We start from the raw sequence: 7,451 nt of genomic DNA, 5'->3' as shown, positions 1-7,451 counted from the left end.
GGCAAACGACAACATCCAAAAAGGGGAGGCAGCCATCTTTTTCTATTGCCATAGTAAATTTTATACTAGCATGGATAGAATTCAAATGCTCAAGAAATAAATGTAATTCATCCATCTCGTGCCGCCATACCACAAATGTGTCGTCCACATACCTCCAGAAGACAGTTGGTTTAAAACTTGCTGAGTCCAGTGCCTTGTCCTCGAAGTCTTCCATGAATAAATTAGCTACCAGTGGGGAGAGGGGGCTTCCCATAGCAATGCCAACAATCTGCTCATAAAATTCACCATTAAACTGAAAATAAGAATGATAAAGGCACATGTTCAAATAGGGCCATAATGTTCTTATCAAAGTGTTGGCCAATAAGAGATAAAGAGTCCTTTAAAGGTACCTTGGTTTATAATGATACCACGTCAGAACTAACAAGCACATCCATACTATTTAGCCTGACATTGATCGATAAGTCTCTGAATAAAATCCATAGAATTTCTGAATGTGGTGACTACATTTCCCTACCAGTGGTTTTTAATAAGCTAAGTATTTAGCAGAAAAATACGTTGTTGAATCAATAGTGTTCATTATAGGCCTCATAGACAAGTCCTGTAGACGCTCATCCTTATCCATCTTGTGAACCTTAGTAAGCCCATAAAATCTTGGTGGTACTGCACTTTGCACTTTTAAACTTGTTATGACTTGCCTTGGTAGTGATTGAGCGTTCAGCAAGGCAGCTGTCCTTATTGTGACATTGTTGGTAGGATCTTTATTAATCTTCTGGTATGCACCAGAACGAAGTAGACTACATATCTTTTCCTTGTAGACTTTCTGAGGCAAAAGGGACGGTAGCATTACCTTTATCAGCACGCAGGATGACTGTGTCAGAATCCTCATGCAGCTTTCGTTTCACATATGTTTCTTCCTTGGAAACATTACTTCTTTGTGGACGATGTTTCATAATTGCTCAGCAGGTTTCACATATGATTTCTTCAGCAGAATCCTGTGATGGCGGTCGGACAGATTCTTCAGTGGCAGTGATGAAACATGATTTTGGCAAAGTCTTTGGAGCAGGGGAAAAATTTAGCCCTTTATTTAAGACAGATAACATAGCTTCGTCCAGATCCTTACTGGTCAAATTTATGACAGGGTGTCAAATAACAGAGTCCAGTTGAGAAGGCTGGTCCAATTGGCTGTGCCTGGTAATCTGTCTTTTTGTAGCTACTTCATGAACCCAGTCATACTTAGCTCGTGTTGTGCCATAAATCCATTCCTATGAGTCAGGAGATAAAACAGCTGATACCTTAACATACAGATGATACAGGTGTTCAGAAACAATGCCCAACTTCTGACGAGTAAAACGAATTCTTTCTCTGAAAATAGCAGAACCAGCCCTATGTAAATTTCTATTTACTGCAGTGTTATTAACAAATTGAACCGACCTTGCAAATTTTGGGAAACTCTATGGGGCCAGCATTTCCGTAAGAAACTCAAGGATCACAATAGTCTTGCTCCCTGGTGTTGTCCAAATTATGGACCCATGAAACAATCTCCTCCCTGAAGAGGTACTTGTGCATTTTCAACTTTTCACGACATAATGAATAGTCTATTAAATTTTGGTCATGCAGCCACACAAATAAAACTTTCTTCACACATATTTCAATAACGTGTCATCCGGCCATCCTCAGAGAGAGTCACAAGACTGACGACAACATGCTAAGCGTAGCCTTATGTGCACCACTGCGGCAGTACTGCACATGCGGGTCACAGATGCTGGGCAGCGGCAAAGAAATACACTTACATATGCACCACCTGTGGCAAAGACATACTGACATTCGAGTTGCTTACGGATTTTCTGTGAAACAAATTCGCAGAGCATTCAATGTAAAACCTAGAATGCAGGCAGGTGATGAGGAAGAAGACAGTAATTTCTTCAGATCAAGTGAATTTTTGCTCTATGTGGGTACTCTTTCCTCGAAGATAGGCTGTATTCTTGAGAAACACCATCTTAAGTTGATCTTCTGGCAACCCACGAAGATTGCAGCTTTACCCGGCTCTGTAAAGGATGATTTACTGCCTCATAAAGTGGGTGTGTATCAGGTTCTTTGCAGAAATTGTGAGGAGTCATACATACATCAAACAACTCTCACCGTTCAAGAGAGATGTGTGGAGCATCGAAGATACACATGCTTATCACAGCCAGACAATTCACCTGTGGCCGAAATTGTATTGATACAGGGCATTCCTTGAATTACAGTGATATGAAGATTTTAACATCCACCTCTTCCTTTTAGGGTTCTGTCTTCAAGGAAGCTATAGAAATTAGATTACCTGTTGTTGTTGTGGTCTTCAGTCCTGAGACTGCTTTGATGCAGCTCTCCATGCTACTCTATCCTGTGCAAGCTTCTGCATCTCCCAGTACCTACTGCACTAATACTGCAACCTACATCCTTCTGAATCTGCTTAGTGTATTCATCATCTCTTGGTCTCCCTCTATGATTTTTACCCTCCACGCTGCCCTCCAATACTAAATTGGTGATCCCTTGATCCTTCAGAACATGTCCTATCAACCGATACCTTCTTCTAGTCAAGCTGTGGCACAACCTCCTCTTCTCCCCAATTCTATTCAATACCTCCTCATTAGTTATGTGATCTACCCATCTAATCTTCAGCAATCTTCTGTAGCACCACATTTCGAAAGCTTCTATTCTCTTCTTGTCCAAACTATTTATCATCCATGTTTCGCTTTGTCACATGGCTACACTCCACACGAATACTTTCAGAAAAGACTTCCTGACACTTAAATCTATACTCGATGTTAACAAATTTCTCTTCTTCAGAAACGCTTTCCTTGCCATAGCCAGTCTGCATTTTCTATCCGATTTTCGCCCATATAAACAGGTACTCATCAGCATTTAACTTCTTCTTCCTTCTCATAGTCAAAACAAATGGCATGCTCGGAACAAGAGTACCATAAGGCTGTTTAGCCAAAAGTCCTGTAGTCTCAGGAATACTCCATGTCTTCCAAGGCAAAATGTTTGCATCTGGAAATGCTTCAAGGCCACCACAATCTGCTTGGTTACCCCATACAACAGCCCGCGTAGCCCGGCAGCCTCGTCCAGCGGCTAAGTCCCATTCAAGGTCACCCACCTAGCGAGGAATCAAGAGCGGCACAGCCACCAAAACAAAAAGTGAATACATTTTTTGAATAAAAAAAAAGGAGGTAGATAAGGAATAGAGATAAGGAAAGGACAGAACACACTTTATTCTCTATAATAAATCATACAATCACCGTTGATCTTTATTTTACAATTGACATTGCCGACTTTCGTAGTTTGAAAGCGATTGATATTGACTTGGCTGGGCAGTTTAATAAACAGCAATTGATTGGTCCAAATGTTTTTTATGGACTGCATCTGAACTTCACTTGTGATGCACAGGCAGTGTTTGGAGGTAGCACGGGACTTAGCCACTGGACGAGGCTGCCGGGCTACACGGGCCCTAGTTTTACTAGGCCCGCGTTGCGCTAAAATTCACTTCTGGGGCGGCAGTCAGGCTGATAAGGCTCACTGGCGCCGTTCTGGCACGCTGCAACCGGAAGTTGCGGATACGATAAGCGCTACTGGGGTCCAGCTGTGCCGCAGCACGCAGCATCATTGGCTCTGCAAACGTCGAGGAGTGCGGACGCATAGCTCTGGGTGTCTCGCTGGGTGTTGGCTTGCTACGTTCACTTGTGTTAACGTGCCACAGCAATTCCTCTGCTACCATCATCCACTATTTTGCTCCCCAAATAGCAAAACTCCTTTACTACTTTAAGTGTCTCATTTCCCAACCTAATTCCCTCAGCATCACCCAACTTAATTCGACTACATTCCATTATCCTCGTTTTGCTTTTGTTGATGTTCATCGTATATCCTCCTTTCAAGACCCTGTCCATTCCATTCCACTGCTCTTCCAAGTACTTTGCTGTCTCTGACAGAATCACAATGTCATCGGCGAACTTCAAAGTTTTTATTTCTTCTCCATGGATTTTAATACCTACTACAAATTTTTCTTTTGTTTCCTTCACTGCTTGCTCAATATACAGATTGAATAACATCGGGGAGAGACTACAACCCTGTCTCACGCCCATCCCAACCACTGCTTCCCTTTCGTGCCCCTCGACTATTATAACTGCCACATGGTTTCTGTACAAATTGTAAATAGCCTTTCACTCCCTGTATTTTACCCCTGCCACCTTTAGAATTTGAAAGAGAGTATACCAGTCAAAATTGTCAAAAGCTTTCTCTACGTCTACAAATGCTAGAAACGTAGGTTTGCCTTTCCTTAATCTTTCTTCTAAGATAAGTCGTAAGGTCAGTATTGCCTCACGTGTGCCAATATTTCTACGGAATCCAAACTGATCTTCCCCAAGGTCGGTTTCTACCAGTTTTTCCATTCGTCTGTAAAGAATTCGTGTTAGTTTTTTGCAGCTGTGACTTATTAAACTGATAGTTCGGTAATTTTCTCATCTGCTAATACCTACTTTCTTTGGGACTGGAATTATTATATTCTTCTTGAAGTCTGAGGGTATTTCGCCTGTTTCATACATCTTGCTCACCAGATGGTAGAGTTTTGTCAGGAATGGCTCTCCCAAGGCCGTCAGTAGTTCTAATGAAATGTTGTCTAATCCCGGGGCCTTTTTTCGACTCAAGTCTTTCAGCGCCCTGTCAAACTCTTCACACAATATCGTATCTCCCATTTCATCTTCATCTACATCCTCTTCCATTTCCATAATATTGTCCTCAAGTACATTGCCCTTGTATAGACCCTCTATATACTCCTTCAACCTTTCTGCTTTCCCTTCTTTGCTTAGAGCTTGGTTTCCATCTGAGCTCTTGATATTCATACAAGTGGTTCTCTTTTCTCCTAAGGTCTCTTTAATTTTCCCGTAGGCAGTATCTATCTTACCCCTAGTGAGATAAGCCTCTACATCCTTACATTTGTCCTCTAGCCATCCCTGCTTAGCCATTTTCCACTTCCTGTCGATCTCATTTTTGAGATGTTTTTATTCCTTTTTGGCTGCTTCATTTACTGCATTTTTATATTTTCTCTTTTCATCAATTAAATTCAATATTTCTTCTGTTACCCAAGGATTTCTACTAGCCCTCGTCTTTTTACCGACTTGATCCTGTGCCACCTTCACTACTTCATCCCTCAGAGCTACCCATTCTTCTTCTACTGTATTTCTTTCCCCCATTCCTGTCAATAGTCACTTATAGTCACTTATGCTCTCCCTGAAACTCTGTGCAACCTCTGGTTCTTTCAGTTTATCCAGGTCCCATCTCCTTAAATTTCCACCTTTTTGCAGTTTCTTCAGTTTTAACCTACATTTCATAACCAATAGATTGTGGTCAGAGTCCACATCTGCCCCTGGAAATGTTTTACAATTTAAAACCTGGTTCCTAAATCTCTGTCTTACCATTATATAATCTATCTGATACCTTCTAGTATCTCCATGATTCTTCCATGTATACAACCTTTTTTTATGATTCTTGAACCAAGTGTTAGCTATGATTATGTAATGCTCTGTGCAAAATTCTACCAGATGGCTTCCTCTTTCATTTCTTACCCCTAATCCATATTCACCTACTATGTTTCCTTCTCTCCCTTTTCCTACTTCCGAATTCCAGTCACTCATAACTATTAAATTTTCGTCTCCCTTAACTACCTGAATAATTTCTTTTATCTCATCGTACATTTAATCAATTTCTTCATCATCTACAGAGCTAGTTGGCATATAAACTTCTACCACTGTAGTAGGCATGGGCTTCGTGTCAGTCTTGGCCACAATAATGCGTTCACAATGCTGTTTGTAGTAGCTTACCTGCATTCCTATTTTGTTATTCATTATTAAACCGACTCCTGCATTACCCTTATTTGATTTTGTATTTATAACCCTGTATTCACCTGACCAGAAGTCTTGTTCCTCCTGCCACCAAACTTCACTAATTCCCACTATATCTAACTTTAACCTATCCATTTCCCTTTTTAAATTTTCTAACCTACCTGCCCGATTAAGGGATCTGACATTCCATGCTCCGATCTGTAGAACGCCAGTTTTCTCTCTCCTGATAACAATGTCCCCACCAACGGCAAGGTCCATCGTTCATAATTTAATAAATTATGGTTCATAATTTAATAAATAGAGATAATGGTGTAATTTGGATAAAGCATGGAATCCGGCTCTTGGGGTAATAAACTGCAGTGATGTCATCATGGTGTCATGGCAGCCGAGCATAAATCATTATGCAAATCGAATGTCAGTTTGCCTTCACCACAGGAGGCTCATGTGCAAGCGTATTTCTTTGCTGCTGACCAGCGTTTGTGATCCGCATGTGCAATACACCGCAGTGGAGCATACAAGGCCACCCTTGGCATCTTGACATCAGTCTTGTGACCCACTCTTAGGATGGCCGGGTGATATGCGGCCGAAATATCAGTGGAAGAAGTTTTATTTGCACAGCTCCATGCCATAAATTTGATTGACTATTCATTATCCCGCGAGAAGTTGAAAATGCACAGGTGGGTGAAGGTCATCGACTAGTGTAGGTTGAGGCCAGGTGTGTAGTTCAGGAAAGATGGTGTTGGTAGGAAGGCTCCAGGTGGCGCAGGCTGTGAAACAGTCATTGAAATCAAATGGAGAACGTGTTGGACAGCGGGCCCAGCATCCAGTTGGTCTTGCTGTTTTTTAGCCACAGTTTGTCGTTGGCCATTCATGCGGTCAGATAGCTTGTTCATTGTCATGTCCACATAGAATACATGACAGTGGTTACAGCTTAGTGTGTAGATCACATGACTGCTTTCACAGGCAGCCCTGCCTTTGATAATGTAGGTGATGCCTATGACCAGGCTGGAGTAGCTGATGGTGGGAGGACGTATGGTGCAGGTGTTGCAACTAGGTCTATTGCAGGAATATGAGCCATGAGGCAAGGGGTTGGGAATAGGGGTGGAGTGTGGATGGACAAGGATATTGTGTAGATTGGTAGACAGCAGACTACTACTATGGGAGGGATAATGGGCAGAATATTGCTCATTTCAAGCCACAATGAGAGGTAGTCACGGAGGATGTGATTCAGTTGGTCCAGTCTTTGGGTAGTACAGTGTCACAAGGTGAGTACTTCTTTGTGTACTCACCCTCAGCCCACATCATTAAGATTTTGCCAGTGATTCTGAACCAGGTGAGGTATTTGGGACTCTAGGTGGCCCATGTAGGCATTGATAGTGATGAGCAGGGCACCGTGTGATAAAGGAACAGGAACTGTGGAGAATCGGTGGAGGAGATAGTTGTCTTTTATATAGGATGGTAGGTTACAGATAGTAGGCAGAAGGTGTTGCTCCTAAAGAGAAAATCTCTTGTGTCATGCACCAACTTCTGCTGGTCACTGTGACTAACTATATCCTCACCAGCAACTATTTCACC

The sequence above is a fragment of the Schistocerca gregaria genome, chromosome 4 (genome assembly GCF_023897955.1).
Source record: "Schistocerca gregaria isolate iqSchGreg1 chromosome 4, iqSchGreg1.2, whole genome shotgun sequence".
NCBI lineage: Eukaryota > Metazoa > Arthropoda > Insecta > Orthoptera > Acrididae > Schistocerca > Schistocerca gregaria.
Note: the sequence above shows the minus strand (reverse complement) of the source record.